The following is an 18,499-nucleotide window of genomic DNA, read 5'->3' as shown; positions in this document are numbered from 1 at the left end:
TATTAAACATCAGTATTTTCATGTGTACATCATTTCCTGTAACTACCATAAAGTCTAATTTGGCTTAAAAATCCTTACCTCAACTTTGGGATGATTTCCAACTTCGTCTTCCCAACGATCCGCTACAGCAAACTTGTGAAGAACTCCGCCAAGAGCGTCGTGGTAGCTTCGGATCGTCGATCCGGCTTAAAAATAGCCCAAAAATGAGGAGAGAGAGAGAGAGAGAGAGCACCGAAGGGAGGAGAGAGAGAGAGTGGAGAGGAAGCTTAATAATGAAGATAACTAGAATTTTCCATATTTATACAGGAGATTTCGTCGACGAGCCCGTCCTTCGTCGACGAGTCCTTCACAAATTTCATCGACGAATTCCACTCCTCGTCGACGAAATTTAGTCGGCTTCAGAACCACTCTCGGTATTTTCTCGTTGACGAGGCCTTGTGTTCGTCAACGAAATCTTTAAAGCCTTCGTCGACAAAACCCTGTGTTCGTCGATGAAGTTTGGCAGCTTCCCTTCTATTCCTATTTCCATTTTTATTCGGGTTGTCACATCACGATCCTAAGGGCAGAACATGAGTGACGAGGAATTGCTGCCACGTGGCTTGAGAAGTTAAGGTTGTGATATAACTTTTTGTAATCGTAGGTAGTTATAGTATAAGCTTGTAACCACTTTTTCCTCCAAAAGTGGAAATTATTTTATCTTCAGTTTTTGTATTAGCCAGCTCTTGTATATAAACAGCTAGGCATATTGTAGACACCCCATTTTTACCCAGGGCCAATATATGTATTACTATTATTATTATTATTGTTATTTTATTATTATTATTATTATTATTTTATTTATTATTATTATTATTATTATTATTAATTTTCACTAATCTTATTATTATTATTATTATTATTTTCTTTATTATTATTATTATTATTTTTCATTAGTATTATTAATATTACTTTTATTTTTATTTTTTATGTCTATTTTATTATTATTATTTATTATTTTCATCATTATTTTTATTATTTTTATTATCATTATTATTAGTATTTTTATTACTATTATTACTATTATCTTATTTATTTTTATTATTATTATTATTATTATTTTTCATTAGTATTATTATTATTACTTTTATTTTTATTTCTATTTATATTGTTTATTATTATTATTATTTTTTATTATTTTCATTATTATTGACATTATTTTTAATATTAGTATTTGTACCTTTATTATTACTATTATTATCATTATTTTATTTATTTATTTATCTTTGTTATTACTATTATTATTATTATTATTTTATTATTATCATTATTTTTTACCTTAGTATTATTATTATTTCCTTATTACCATAATAAGTAGTTATACTCATATATATTGTTTCCAAAAAAGAAAAAAATACCATAAAATACAAAAAAACCAAAAAAGGAAAAGGGATGTGTTAGGGTTTCTAAAATTTTTATATAAGGGACTTTTTTTCCTCTCTTCAAGGGGGGCCGGGGGCGCACAGCAGCAGGGGAAGACCACGAAAAGAGAAAAAAAAAACCCCCAAGCCTGCTTTCTCTTATCTCCCTCGCGTCCGGACACACCCAGAAGACGGCCGCATGCTACCCAAGAACGGTCGCTGGAGCCACCATCTCCACCCTCATCTATTCTCCCGCTCTCCCATTCCATCCTACAGAAAAATAGCCAAGATACCCACGGCTTGCAATTCCCATCTCCGATCGAACCTCACCACTCTCTCAGGGTCTCCCAGTTCTCCCTGCAGATCCGGCCACAACCAGCCCCATGGCCGCCTGAGCCAACTCACGGCTTGACAACTCCGCATAGCAGCAGCGTCAACTCCGACCATCGCCACCCTCCATGAACTCCGGCCACCCTCTGCAGCAGTCCCCCTCCAGCCGTTCCAGCCAGCCGAGCTCCTCTGCCTCTCCACGAACTAGCACCAGAACCGCAACAACTTACCAGCTGAGCAGAGCACAGCCACGGCCAACCTCTGACGAGGAGCTCCGACGCACACGTTCAATCGCCCCTCTGCCGCTGCAACCTTGTTCTCCCTTGCTCCGGCCACAGTACAGCAGGACCTGAACCCCTGTCTTCCTCAGCCCCGGCGGTACCCCCATGGTAAGTCCCCGGTGAGTCCCTCTGTAAATACAGGCACACACACGCCTTAGGTTTTAATATTTAAATTTTTCTTTATTTTATTCTTTATATATATATATTAAAATTGTTATTGAAGGTTTTTTTTTTATGTTGATCATATTGTTATTATTATTTGTATATTGTTATTAGTAAATTGCTTGGATATTATTATTGCCATTATATTAATTGTGTTAACGTAATTATATTGATTTTATTTGTGTTGTATTAATTGTTGTATTATTATTATTATAGAATTTTTATTGTAAGAAATATTTAAAGTTTAAATTTTTATCATATTTGTTACATATATAATATTGTGGTGAGATCTTTTAGCTGATATTCATGTTTATATTGTTTATTTTTGTATTTATTATTAATAAATTTATTACTGTTATGAAATATTAATCGTCAGAGTTTGTGTTTAAAGGTCATATATTTGTATTCGTTGTACATATTAAATATTTAATATTATTGTATAATTGTTGTTGTATTTTTTTTAATATTAAATATTCATGATTAGGGTTTTTGTTGTTATATTCACGTTGTGGGTTTTTATTATTGTTGTGGCAATCTTAAGTGTTTGATTTTCATATTTAGGATTATTTTTTGTCATTATTGTATGTTTAATATTTGTGTAATTAGGGTAGTTTTTTTTTTTTTTTATTGTTATACTTATTTATTTAACATTGATATTTAATAATTGATATTCATGTTTGTATCTTTTGTAGTATTTATGATTATATTTGTAGAATTTTCTTGTTAAACTTTTACTGTTATAGGATTTTTAATATTTGTTAAGTTGATATCCATGTTTGTATTTTGGCTATATGCATTATTTAATAATCATTGTTGTCATTGCAAAATTGTTATGGTTAAAGTGTGTCTTGATATTTAATTTTAAATTTTTGTTGTATCCATTGTAAATGTTAAATGGTATATTATCAAGCTAGGGTTTTTACATGTTTAGTAGTAAGGTAATATTACATATTTAGTAAATTAGGATCTTAAGCTTGGTGTTTTATTGATATTATATGTAAATTAATAATTTTAGTTATATGTATATCACATATTAGCATATTGGTAAATATTACATATTTAGCATTTTTTTTATTTTCTTTTTAATATTATATATTCAGTGATTTAGGGTTTAATGGATATTATATGTTTAGTAAATTAGCATTTTAATCACATGTTTAGCATCAATTATTATTATTATTATTTTTAGTATATTAATATAGTTAGTATTAATTATTAGTATCCTAGTATTTTTAGTATTAACTATTTTTAGTATATTAATATGTTTAGTATTAATCATTATTAGAATCTTACTATATTTAGTATTAAGTATCCTTAGTATATTAATATATATAGTATTTAGTTACTTATTTTGACATTCATAATATGTTAGTAGGTATGTGAGGCTTATTACTCTATTACCATATATTAAAAACCTCCCATGTTAGTATTTTCCTATAAAAAATTTAATACAATTTCAAAAATTGGGGGTGTATTTTCTTAATTACTATCCCTATGATTTTATTGCGGGGGGTATTAGCCTTTGGGCTTCACGTACCCTAAGCTCTGAGGGAATTTATACGCATATATTATCTTTATTTATTTATTATTTTATTTATTTATTTTTTGCATGTATTTATAAATTCGTAAAAAGGAGTAATTTAAAGAATTATTAGATTAACTTAGGAATAATTTCAAATTAATTAGGTACCGTTCGTAAGAACGGGCGCGTAGGGGGTGCTCGTACCTTCCCCTCGCGTAACCGAACTCCCGGCCCCAACTCTGGTAATGTAGACCGATTCTACCCCTAACGGGGTAGTAATCATGTGTTCTAACCGCACTAAAGGTTAGTGGCGACTCCGATATCCATGTTTTTCCATGAAAATATTAAAAATGATTTTAATTCCGCCGCCCGGGGCACACGCGCTCCCGGGACGTCGCGACAGCTTGGCGTCTCCGCTGGGGAGTTTAGAGAGTCGAGCCATTAATTAATTAGAAATTATCCCGAGTTCAAATTTAATAAAACTTTTAATTACTCCTTATTTTGTGAATATTGTAATTTGTAAATAACTTTATTTAATTGTAAATATTTACTTCCATAATTTGTAAAAAACCTCAATTAATTAAAAATATTTTGTTTCCTAATTTGTTGAGCATTAATTGTAAATATTTTGTTTCTAAATATTCTGAATAAGCATATTAATTGTAGATATTGTGAATAAGCATATTAATTATAGATATTTTGTATACTAATCATAAATATTTTGTTTCCTTATTTTTTGTTTCCAAATTTTTTAGAATCAACATGTTAATGGCAGATAATATGTTTCCATATCTTGTGAATAAATACATTAATGGTAGATATCTTGCTTCCATATTCTTTATAGCATGTGAATAAATGTGGGGATAGCGGGATTAGGTTAAAGTTTGAATTCACACACTCTCACGCTCTATACCCGAGCTTTACCTGCTAAGATTAGATAGGGGTGTAATAGCGTTTGTCCCTTCGTAGCTTAAGCTTGATGGGACCCGCGAACCACCCCGCTCAATGCGAGTTTTGTCCGGACCCCTATGGGGGAGGATGAAATTTCAAATTGGGGACCTTTTTGTCAATAGGGATTAGAGCCTACCCACACGTACTTGTCCATAGTTTGTCCTTAACTAAGATAGAGCCATGAAGAACCTTGTATATACATACCTACCCTGGGTTGGGACAGGAGCCACATCCTTCTCCATGTATAGTATATATATATATGTTGTACTTTGTATTATATCATACATTTTGCGTCCAGTTTTACATACTACTTAGTCAGTATTCAGAAAAAGCCCAATAATGAGACAAAGGTCCATCCTTTCAAAAATGAAGCACTTGACCCAACTATTTTAAAATATGGGTTGGCCCAACCCTTTTCAAATAACTCGGGCCCAATTTTTTGAGAAATAACAAGTATAGGCCCAACATTTTCCTAAGAAAAAACTTGGCACAGGTCTGATTTTCAAAAAAAAAAAAAAAAAGGGGTTAAACCCAAATTTCAAAAATGGGCTTAGGTCCTATTACCTAAAAATCCGGCCCAACCCTTTTCAAATAACTTGGGCCCAATTCTTTAAAAACAAACCCAGGCCCGACCTTTTCCTAAGTAAAAACTTGGCCCAAGCCTGATTTTCAAAAAGGTTCAAACCCAGATTTTCAAAAATGGGCTTCGGCCCTATTACCCAAAAATCCGAGCCAATATTTTCTAAACAATCCCAGCCCAAGTCCTTTTAAAACTAGGGCCTGATCCCATCATGAAATATATTGAAGCCCATATTTTAATATACTTGAGGCCCAAATGCACCCTAAAGTCTACAAGCCCATACTGAACAAATCCAGTGGGTTGACTAACCTGGGTTAACCCCAACCTCAGATCATAATTTGACCCTTCATAGAATCTGAGGTACATGGACCGTCATCAAGGAAAAGAATGATTGAGGGAAGAATTGAATTGAAATTGTGGCCCATCAATGATTGTCTTAAAATCTCTCATTAGTGGGATTTTTCCTAGAATGCTGACAAAGTAGTTAGTTAGGTTACATTGCATCCATGCATTCATGCATAATTTCACACATAATCATGCACGATAGGTCACATGCATGGTCATATCTTTATTTGTATGTGTAATTGCACTAGTTACATCCACGCACAAACATACATTGCATCCATGCATTCATGCATAATTTCACGCGTAATCATGCACGATAGGTCACATGCATGTTCATATCTCTATTTGCATGAGTAATTGCACTAGTTACATCCATGCATAAACATTCATGGCATCCATGCATTCATGCATAATTTCACACGCATAGCCATGCATGATAGGTTGCATACATATGTTTCATATTTGTAAAATTTACACATGTCTTGAAAAGACCATCGCATTTCATGCATTCATACCTATGCATTCACGTTTCTAAAAAGGGAAAGTTTTGGTTTGCAGTGCCTAGCCACAGAATTCGTCTGAGCAAGCAACATTGAGACTGTCACGCATCAATACAATACCAGGAGAAGGGCAAAAGAAATGAGTGAACAATTGGAAGGTAGAGTCCTGGGTATAGAACAAGGACAGGAAGAATTGATTGAAAAAATGAGTAAAATTATGGAATTGTTGATGAACAAAGGAAAAGCGGAACAAGATGATTCTGAAACAGATATAGACCCTACTCATCCTCCAGGGTTCACCCTAAATCATGGACAAACATCAGCTCCACCGCCGGGCGTCATGGGGGATCCAATGCCAAATATGCCTCCATTTATCCCAATTGTGCCAGCACAGGGATTTCCAGCGGCAGGGACTTCCCCGTTAGCAACTCCTGATATGGGGATAAATAGATCTGAGTCTGAGCGTCGTTGTTACGTATTAGAGGAGCGTTTGAAAGCAATTGAAGGGTATAATACATTTGATTCCGTTGACCCTAATGACCTTTGCCTAGTACCAAAGGTCACTCTGCCGCCAAAATTCAAGTTGCCGGATTTTGAAAAATTCGATGGGACCCACTGTCCTCGGATCCACCTGCGCTTGTATTGCCAAAAAATGGCTGCACATACTGATGATGAAAGGTTGATGATGCATTGCTTTCAAGATAGTTTGACTGGAGCAGCTATCAGATGGTACATTCAGCAGGATCGAGCTCGAATTCGTACTTGGAAAGATCTGGCAAATTCCTTCATAGCTCAGTACCGCCACGTGATAGAAATGGCACCTGATCGCATGACCTTACAAAGCATGCAAATGAAACCTAATGAAACATTCAGAGAATATGCATATAGATGGAGGGACTTGTCCATCCAAGTGAGCCCTCTAGTGGAAGATAGGGAGGCTATCTCCCTATTCGTGAATACATTGAAAGATCCCTACTTCGGACATCTCCTAGGGGCAACCCCACATGACTTTATGGATATTGTTGCTACTGGAGAGAGAATTGAAACGGCCATCAAAGTCGGAAGAACCAAAAGTGGTGATGCAGAAACTGACCCAAGTAAGAGGAAGAAAGACGAGGAAGCACAGATGATTCAGGGGCATCATTACCAAGAGGGTAAAATCCGGGGGACAAATAAGAATTTTTCCTACAAGCCCATAGTCCATCAGATAGTGCATTCAGGTGCGCAACCCCAAGCAGTTCCCTTCGGAATTAAGCGTATTTCAAGGCAGCTGAGTGTTCAGGACACGGGAGGGAGCCCCCTAATGGAAAGAAAGAGAAAAGAAATTCAACCTATTCCGATGACTTACGCAGAATTGTTCCCGCAATTGGTGGAAATTCAAATGGTTGCACCAATACCAGGATTGTTGCTACAATCCCCTTTCCCAAGGTGGTACGACCCAAATGCTCGATGCGAGTATCATTCTGGGGCAATAGGTCATTCAATCAAAAAATGTTGGCATTTCAAGCATAAAGTACAAACCTTAAGAGATTTGGGTCTATTGGCAATTGACGTGGAGGAGCCTATTGTGCAACATTGAAGGAATATTTTGAAGATCAGATCTATCAAAGAAGTACAACAAGTTTTGAACCAGAGATATTCCGCATATAGTCTGAATAAATGGGTTTACTTTTGACCATGGAAACAGAGAAATACAAGTGGCAAGCTTTTGATTATTCGCCCCCTACATGGATGCTTTTATCTTCTTTTGTTTTCTTCTTTCTTTTGTTGCAATTTATTAAAGGTTTTATCTCCGAAGTTTCCTTTGCTATCAAAGAAACGAAATTATGCATTTTCGTATATCACTTGCATCGGGAGTTCAATGTCCAAAATTTTGTTTACTCGTGTTTCTTTGCTAAGATAAGGAAAATAAAATACCAATATTCATGAACCAAAAGCAGGTGTTAGTTATGAAAAATTCAAGCTACGAGACGAAAATAAAGCAAGATGAAACAATGTTCGTCACTCCATGAGTTCGAATACTGCGAAGAAGTTCTGAAAGCCTCAGTAAAATATGGGTTGGTTCCATGAATCTCATGTCAGTCCGCTAATCAAGTTTTGATCGAATGATAGATGGCCATCTTTGGCCGATCAGTTATCCCTAAAAAGAACCCAATATTGATTTACCATTTGTTAACCCACTTGAGCTTGATTGTTAAACTAATTTTTCTTAAAAGTCAGTTCACCAGAAATTTAACTCGGGTTTGGGTGCCTTAGCATTTGACAAGTCATTTGAGACAATAATCATTATCAAAAGGATGGCAGACTATTTTTTTTTGCTACCCAAAAGAAAGGCAAAAGAGAAACCCCTTGCAAAGCCCTTTTTGAGCCTGAAAAATTTCATTCTTAACCCGTCAAAGGATCACACCCCATACTGGGGCAGTTTTAAGAAAATGATCAGTCCCAAATGGAATTCAAATGAAAATGAAGTTAAGATTCCTTCATAAAAGGAAAAGCAAAAGTTGCGATAAAAGGAAGAAGAAAAGGAAGAAGAAAGAAAAATAAGGGACGTACTACATATGTGATCTTTGACCAAATTACCTTTGATAAAATCAACGATTTTGAGCCTTATTTAACTCTTTTCTTCTTTAACCCAAACCCTAGCCTGCATTACAGTCCAAATGAAGTCCGGACTAGATTGGTATACATTGTTGTGTCAAATGATTTGTCAGACGCAATATTGTGTCTGAACTACGTAATGACCTGATCCTGAAAGGGTACGTAGGCAACTTGTCCAAATGACAAGTTCGGTCAATATCTTGCAAGTGCCTCAATTCAAACTGGGAGCATAAAACATCATTATGGGATGGGATTTTTGAGCCTTAGTTTTCCTTTTATTCTGAAAACCTATATCCCTCATCCAACGTTTCGTCCCGAGTCTTAAAGACCATCTTGAGATCAAAACATTAGTCGGACTTGACTGAACTAGGGGCAACCATTAAACAAAAGGTTCTCAATGGTTTCACGGTAGAACAAGGTGGAAGAATAGTCCCCCAATAAAACTGGGGCAATTGGTTAAAAAAGAAAATCAGTTATTCAGTTCGAAAAGTTAGCACCATCATCATTAGGGCTCTCGAATACTGGTATGAATTTTTTCCATTGAAATAGCAAGCGAACTCAGTAAAACATCTATTTTGTGCATATGACCTTTTGATTTAGCAAGTTGATGTCCTAAATGCATGATCATTCATCATTCATTCCCCCATCCAAAAAAAAAAAATCCATTCTTCTAAAGCTCTAAAAGGAGGACGGATGGTCAAAAGGGCTTAATCACTGACACATTTGCCAAAAGAGGATCCTTGTGAAAGACAGGTAAAATTGTCAAGAATAGTTACAGATGCACTCAAATGATCCAAACTCCGTGTTAAGTTCTAGTGACACTGATTTGGGGTGCCTTCGTGTCAAAGTCAAATTTGAAGCCAATATCAGTAACAAACGATGGTAAATGGGGCAGATTTTGGGTTGAGTTTTGTTTGGACTAATTCCGATGCCGTCATATCAGAGTGCATGATGAAAACATAGCCAATATCAGTGGATGAGGATCGAAACTAGGCAATTTTTGAGTTCATTAGAGCAAATTCAAGAGCTTTCAGGACAGAATCAAAGTCAAAAACAGGGTCATGACCAGTGGCATGTAAACACTAGGGCAGATTTTGAGTGCCTTTTGGAATTTGAAACATGGCCAGAATCAGCAGGCACACCCAAGATCAGAGATTGGGTTGTTGATTACAAGCATGTTGGAAGGAGAAAAGATTCATGCATTACCATGCATTTCATTCATTACCATGCATTTCATTCATTACCATACATTTTATGCATTGCATAAGAAAGAAAATATAAAGGGCATCTCATTCAATATGCATACATCTTTGCATTCACGCATCACTATGCACACAGAACAACATTTCACTGCATTCTAGCATCTTAGGTAGCAACATGCATACATATAGCAATAGAGCACTATTCAATCACACTTGCCTGGTTGAATAAACTTTTGAATAATTCTTTTGCCTCATTGACTGAGCCATTCTGGTCTAGACGTATTTTGAAATTGGGGCAGCTGGCCCCAATGCACAGATTAACATACTTTGAAACTGTGGCAGTTGACCCCTTGGTTGTTGAGTCTCAAAGAGGGTAATCTAAAGACAGCCAAAGAAACTCATGTTTTCATTCCCGATTGATAATCCCCAATGGAATAATTCTGAGCCCTATGCTTGAGGACACTTTCCAAAAAATCTCAAGACTTCGTACCCGATTCATCATCCCCCATACAAAGTAGCCATTTTCCTGGTCCAAATTGAGTCATCTACCTTAAAATTAGGGCATCGACCCTCACATCCAAGATTGGTGTTGTTCACGACGAAATCAAGGTGTTGGATCACCTCAAAGCTTTCTTGATTACCTCATTCATGAGAGCAGTTTCATCCAAATTATTCTGATTATCTTATTCACTTTTATTTGACCCATCGCGGTCCACTCTTATTGACCCATCGCGGTCCACTTTTATTGACCTATTGCGGTCCATTCTTATTAACCCTTCATGGTCCTATCTTATTGACCCTTGGCGGTCCCACCTTATTGGCCTATCACGGTCCTATTCTTATTGACCCATCGCGGTCCCATCTTATTGACCCTTCGCGGTCCCACCTTATTGACCTATCACGGTCCTATTCTTATTGACCCATTGCGGTCCCACCTTATTGACCATTCGCGGTCCTATTCTTATTGACCCATTGCGGTCCCACCTTATTGACCTATCACGGTCCCATTCTTATTGACCCATTGCGGTCCCACCTTATTGACCTATCACGGTCCCATCTTATTGACCCATTGTGGTCCCACCTTATTGACCTATCACGGTCCCATTCTTATTAACCCATCGCGGTCCCATCTTATTGACCCATTGCGGTCCCACCTTATTGACCCATCGCTGTCCCATCTTATTGACCATTCGCGGTCCAACTCTTATTGACCCTTCACAGTCCCACTTTATTGACCCTTGGCGGTCCCATTCTTATTGACCCATCGCGGTCCCACCTTATTGACCCTTCGTGGTCCCACCTTATTGACCTATCACGGTTCCACTTTATTGACCCTTTGCGGTCCCACTTTATTGACCCATCGAGGTCCCATCTTATTGACCATTCACGGTCCCACCTTATTGACCCTTCATGAACTATAGCTCGGGTTCCTACACCCGGTGCGAGTCACCCTTCGTGAACTATAGCTCGGGTTCCTACACCCGGTGCGAGTCACCTTTCCGTGAACTATTGCTCGGGTTCCTACACCCGGTGCAAGTCACCTTCCGTGCACTATAGCTCGGGTTCCTACACCCGGTGCAAGTCACCCTTTCGTGAACTATAGCTCGGGTTCCTACACCCGGTGCAAGTCACCCTTCGTGAACTATAGCTCGGGTTCCTACACCATGTGCAAGTCATCCTCCGTGAACTATAGCTCGGGTTCCTACACCCGGTGCAAGTCACCTCTCATGAACTATAGCTCGGGTTCCTACACCCGGTGCAAGTCACCCTTCCATGAACTATAGCTCGGGTTCCTACACCCGGTGCAAGTCATCCTCCGTGAACTATAGCTCGGGTTCCTACACCCGGTGCAAGTCACCTTCCGTGCACTATTGCTCGGGTTCCTACACCCGGCGCAAGTCACCTTTCCGTGAACTATAGCTCGGGTTCCTACACCCGGTGCAAGTCACCTTCCGTGCACTATAGCTCGGGTTCTTACACCCGGTGCAAGTCACCCCTCCGTGAACTATAGCTCGGGTTCCTACACCCGGTGCAAGTCACCTCTCATGAACTATAGCTCGGGTTCCTACACTCGAAGCAAGTCATTCTCATGTGCTTTCAACCATATATGCAAATCGGTTTTCACAAATCATTTTGGTCTCTTCCGTTATAATGGGCCTGGTCCAAAATCAGCGTTTTTTATCTTTGCAGGCTTGTTGCCACAAATAACGTAGGAGAGATCTTACTTTTACTTTGAAGCAACGAATCCTACAAAGAGGGGCAGCTGTAGACACCCCATTTTTACCCAGACCCAATATATGTATTACTATTATTATTATTATTGTTATTTTATTATTATTATTATTATTTTATTTATTCTTATTATTATTATTATTATTATTATTATTAATTTTCACTAATCTTATTATTATTATTATTATTATTATTATTTTCTTTATTATTATTATTATTATTTTTCATTAGTATTATTAATATTACTTTTATTTTTATTTTTTATGTCTATTTTATTATTATTATTATTTATTATTTTCATTATTATTTTTATTATTTTTATTATCATTATTATTAGTATTTTTATTACTATTATTACTATTATCTTATTTATTATTATTATTATTATTATTATTATTATTATTTTTCATTAGTATTATTATTATTACTTTTATTTTTATTTCTATTTATATTGTTTATTATTATTATTATTATTTATTATTTTCATTATTATTGACATTATTTTTAATATTAGTATTTGTACCTTTATTATTGCTATTATTATCATTATTTTATTTATTTATTTATCTTTGTTATTACTATTATTATTATTATTATTTTATTATTATCATTATTTTTTACCTTAGTATTATTATTATTTCCTTATTACCATAATAAGTAGTTATACTCATATATATTGTTTCCAAAAAAGAAAAAAATACCATAAAATACAAAAAAACCAAAAAAGGAAAAGGGATGGGTTAGGGTTTCTAAAATTTTTATATAAGGGACTTTTTTTCCTCTCTTCAAGGGGGGCCGGGGGCGCACAGCAGCAGGGGAAGACCACGAAAAGAGAAAAAAAAAACCCCCAAGCCTGCTTTCTCTTATCTCCCTCGCGTCCGGACACACCCAGAAGACGGCCGCATGCTACCCAAGAACGGTCGCTGGAGCCACCATCTCCACCCTCATCTATTCTCCCGCTCTCCCATTCCATCCTACAGAAAAATAGCCAAGATACCCACGGCTTGCAATTCCCATCTCCGATCGAACCTCACCACTCTCTCAGGGTCTCCCAGTTCTCCCTGCAGATCCGGCCACAACCAGCCCCATGGCCGCCTGAGCCAACTCACGGCTTGACAACTCCGCATAGCAGCAGCGTCAACTCCGACCATCGCCACCCTCCATGAACTCCGGCCACCCTCTGCAGCAGTCCCCCTCCAGCCGTTCCAGCCAGCCGAGCTCCTCTGCCTCTCCACGAACTAGCACCAGAACCGCAACAACTTACCAGCTGAGCAGAGCACAGCCACGGCCAACCTCTGACGAGGAGCTCCGACGCACACGTTCAGTCGCCCCTCTGCCGCTGCAACCTTGTTCTCCCTTGCTCCGGCCACAGTACAGCAGGACCTGAACCCCTGTCTTCCTCAGCCCCGGCGGTACCCCCATGGTAAGTCCCCGGTGAGTCCCTCTGTAAATACAGGCACACACACGCCTTAGGTTTTAATATTTAAATTTTTCTTTATTTTATTCTTTATATATATATATTAAAATTGTTATTGAAGGTTTTTTTTTTTATGTTGATCATATTGTTATTATTATTTGTATATTGTTATTAGTAAATTGCTTGGATATTATTATTGCCATTATATTAATTGTGTTAACGTAATTATATTGATTTTATTTGTGTTGTATTAATTGTTGTATTATTATTATTATAGAATTTTTATTGTAAGAAATATTTAAAGTTTAAATTTTTATCATATTTGTTACATATATAATATTGTGGTGAGATCTTTTAGCTGATATTCATGTTTATATTGTTTCTTTTTGTATTTATTATTAATAAATTTATTACTGTTATGAAATATTAATCGTCAGAGTTTGTGTTTAAAGGTCATATATTTGTATTCGTTGTACATATTAAATATTTAATATTATTGTATAATTGTTGTTGTATTTTTTTTAATATTAAATATTCATGATTAGGGTTTTTGTTGTTATATTCACGTTGTGGGTTTTTATTATTGTTGTGGCAATCTTAAGTGTTTGATTTTCATATTTAGGATTATTTTTTGTCATTATTGTATGTTTAATATTTGTGTAATTAGGGTAGTTTTTTTTTTTTTTTTTTTTATTGTTATACTTATTTATTTAACATTGATATTTAATAATTGATATTCATGTTTGTATCTTTTGTAGTATTTATGATTATATTTGTAGAATTTTCTTGTTAAACTTTTACTGTTATAGGATTTTTAATATTTGTTAAGTTGATATCCATGTTTGTATTTTGGCTATATGCATTATTTAATAATCACTGTTGTCATTGCAAAATTGTTATGGTTAAAGTGTGTCTTGATATTTAATTTTAAATTTTTGTTGTATCCATTGTAAATGTTAAATGGTATATTATCAAGCTAGGGTTTTTACATGTTTAGTAGTAAGGTAATATTACATATTTAGTAAATTAGGATCTTAAGCTTGGTGTTTTATTGATATTATATGTAAATTAATAATTTTAGTTATATGTATATCACATATTAGCATATTGGTAAATATTACATATTTAGCATTTTTTTTATTTTCTTTTTAATATTATATATTCAGTGATTTAGGGTTTAATGGATATTATATGTTTAGTAAATTAGCATTTTAATCACATGTTTAGCATCAATTATTATTATTATTATTTTTAGTATATTAATATAGTTAGTATTAATTATTAGTATCCTAGTATTTTTAGTATTAACTATTTTTAGTATATTAATATGTTTAGTATTAATCATTATTAGAATCTTACTATATTTAGTATTAAGTATCCTTAGTATATTAATATATATAGTATTTAGTTACTTATTTTGACATTCATAATATGTTAGTAGGTATGTGAGGCTTATTACTCTATTACCATATATTAAAAACCTCCCATGTTAGTATTTTCCTATAAAAAATTTAATACAATTTCAAAAATTGGGGGTGTATTTTCTTAATTACTATCCCTATGATTTTATTGCGGGGGGTATTAGCCTTTGGGCTTCACGTACCCTAAGCTCTGAGGGAATTTATACGCATATATTATCTTTATTTATTTATTATTTTATTTATTTATTTTTTGCATGTATTTATAAATTCGTAAAAAGGAGTAATTTAAAGAATTATTAGATTAACTTAGGAATAATTTCAAATTAATTAGGTACCGTTCGTAAGAACGGGCGCGTAGGGGGTGCTCGTACCTTCCCCTCGCGTAACCGAACTCCCGGCCCCAACTCTGGTAATGTAGACCGATTCTACCCCTAACGGGGTAGTAATCATGTGTTCTAACCGCACTAAAGGTTAGTGGCGACTCCGATATCCATGTTTTTCCATGAAAATATTAAAAATGATTTTAATTCCGCCGCCCGGGGCACACGCGCTCCCGGGACGTCGCGACACATATGTATTTCAGTTTAGTTGTTGTATTGCTCAATTCTCTGCTTCAATAAAACATAGAGTTTATTTAGAGAGAGCATTCATTTTTTAACATGGTATCAGAGCCTGGGCTAGCACAGATTCATTGATTTCGTGGCCAATCTCTTTTTCAATTTTTTGATCGTCTCCTTCAATCGAGTTCTTGAGCACTATCCATGGTATCCCCTGAATCGAGCGATCAAACAAACCGTACCTCTCAACCAAACACTGAAACCAATTCTTCAAATATTCCAAATCTATAGTTTCTTAATTGAAATGAAAATCCAAGCAACATCTTGGTTACACAACCACTATTTGGAATGAAGAATTATCACTCTTGGTCAAGGGCAATGATCTTAGTTCTCATTTCCAAGAAGAAGATAGGTTTCATTAATGGCAAAATTGCTGAACCACATCCAAAATCTCCTCTTAATGAAGATTGGTTAGGCTACAACACAATGGGGATTTCATAGATGATCAACTCCATGCAGGTTGATGTATCTAGCAGCATATTGTACAGTTAAACTGCCAGAGAGATGTGGCTTGAATTGCAAAAGCTCTTTTCACAGGATAGCGGTCCCAAAATCTACAATCTTTAGAAGGAGATTTCTAACATCTCTCAGAACGAAAATGGGATCAACTGCTCAATTTGGAGCCATTACCAGAGTCTCCATGTGGAGCCATCAAAACCTTAAATATTTCTCATGACAATATTTATGCTATGAGGTTTTTGATGGGTTTGAATAAGAATTTTGAGACTCTAAGGACTCAAATTCTGATGCAGGAGCCTTTTCCTTCGATTAGCAAGATTTATGCCTTGGTTCTTCAAGAAGAGTCTCACAAGAGTGTAGTACATGGAGGATCTTACATTGCAAAGCTTGATTAAGTAGTAATGTATGTAACGACCCGCTCCTTTTTCGCATATTATTTTTTTTATATAAATAAATTATCATCACATCATACATTCCAGCTCAGCAGGTCACAATCCACCTGGACCCGTGGGCACCAGGGATATAACAAAACATACAGCAGAAGCCAACGCAGCAGAAAGTACAAAATTATATACATCTCATCACAATGTGCATAACACATACCAGAGTCACTACAATTACTATCTCACAGTATATACATCCCAAAAATGAAATCTAGGGACAATCCCCACAAAAACCTAACTGTCCCTACCAAAAACTTACCCTTCCAAAGAGGGCAACCAATTGATCTAGATCAGCGGGGCTTTTCCCGCTCTCCTATCAGGGGCTCCTGAAAAATGTATAAGATTTAGGGGTGAGACACCTCTCAGTAAGGGAAATAAACTAATACCAGTGTGTGGCAACATGAGTATTCTGTGTTCTACATATACCATACATAACATATTCAATACTGTTTATCAAATCTGGGAAAACATATGCATATCAACACATAGCAGAATATACTGCATTTTCATAAACATATCTCATCTCATACACTAATAATAACATAAAACAATCCTGGTAGGTTAGCTGGCTGTTGTCATGTATTACCCCCACATGACTGGGTTGTGTGGCCCGAAGGCGGGACTTGACAATAGTTGGCCGACCACTGCCAAGTCAAACAGTAGTCTGTAGGTCCGATGGGTCTACCCAGACTGGTCCGTACACCAGGGGCGATAACAGCACACTTCTTGAAAATAACCACATCGACCATCCAATCTCACACCACTCCGTACAGCGGCGTTAACACAGATATCATGATCACGAAGACCATGGACACATAACAACGGTACCGTGCAAGTGCTAGCCTAGACCAAGCCAACCAGGTTCTGATATCATATACATATACTAAAATCGTGATACATAAATATCTCATATCATTTATTTTCGCATAAATCATATCATTTCACATATATACGTGTATCATAAAAATCATCGGCCCGTACGCCGGTATTACACATTTTAACATAGCACGGCCCGTACGCCGGGAAATCACATAGCACAGCCCGTACGCTGGCAATCCACATAGCACAGCCCGTATGCTGGCAAATCATATAGCACAGCCCATACGCTGGCAAATCTCATCCACATAGCACGGCCCATACGCCGGCAAATTACATATACATATAAAAATATCTCGGCCCGTACGCCGGTTTTCCATCATAGAAATCCATATCATCCCCATTCCAAAAAAAACAGTACAAAACATTTTTATACTCATGCCACACTAAACAAATTTTCCTCGTATTCAACATATCATCATTTAAACAGTATTTTCCAAATATAAATCATATATATAAATATATTTATTTTTCCTAAAACCAGATGCTACATATATGTATACATGCATTTTCTTAAACAAAACTAGCTTAGTTTATCCCCTTACCTGATTCCTGAAAAGCCCCTAAGAAAATCTCCCCCGTACCCACAAGGTTCTCAACTCAACACCCTGAAAATGAAAACTCGCAGAATTAAAGTTCAGTATTTTCGTACGTACAACATTTTCTATAACTACCACTAAGTCAAATTCGACTTTAAAAAGTCTTACCTCAACTTAGGGATGATTTCCCACGTTCCCAATCAACACCCTGGAACTGAAAATTTCCAGTATTAAAGTTCAGTATTTTTACGCGTATATCACTTTCTTCAACTGTCAAAAATCCAAATATTGAATATAAAGCCTTACCTTGGATTTGGGATGAAATCCAATTTCGTTTTCCTGACGATCCGTTCCGGCAAACTTGTAGAGAATTTCGCCAGGAGCGTCGTGGTGGTTTCGGTTTGTCGATCCGGCGTAAAACTAACCCGAAATCGAAGAGAGAGAGAGAGAGAAAGTGAGAGAGAAGAGAGACACGGCCAACAAATCCAAAAATTGGATTTCCTTCCAAAGCTTCTTAAAGAAGCTTGCTAATTTAATAATATATATATATAATAAACCTAAAGTAAAGTAAAGAAGCTTTCATACCTTTTTTTTATATATATATATATATATATATATATATACACA

The 18,499-nt window shown here is 36.0% G+C and overlaps 1 long non-coding RNA gene across 1 annotated transcript; it reads right to left on the bottom strand.

Annotated features, from left to right (window-relative positions):
* Nucleotides 1-17,884: 17,884 nt before the first annotated feature.
* Nucleotides 17,885-18,294, bottom strand: LOC131166232 (uncharacterized). Its single transcript, XR_009139771.1, has 3 exons — nt 18,179-18,294; nt 18,041-18,086; nt 17,885-17,941 (listed from the first exon to the last, which is right to left on the bottom strand). It is a non-coding gene; the product is annotated as an uncharacterized LOC131166232 (long non-coding RNA).
* Between the last annotated feature and the right edge of the window lie 205 nt (nt 18,295-18,499).

Source organism: Malania oleifera, chromosome 10 (assembly GCF_029873635.1).
Source record: "Malania oleifera isolate guangnan ecotype guangnan chromosome 10, ASM2987363v1, whole genome shotgun sequence".
Classification (NCBI taxonomy): domain Eukaryota; kingdom Viridiplantae; phylum Streptophyta; class Magnoliopsida; order Santalales; family Ximeniaceae; genus Malania; species Malania oleifera.
The sequence above is the reverse complement of the archived record's forward strand: the minus strand, read 5'-3'. Positions and strand labels throughout refer to the sequence as shown.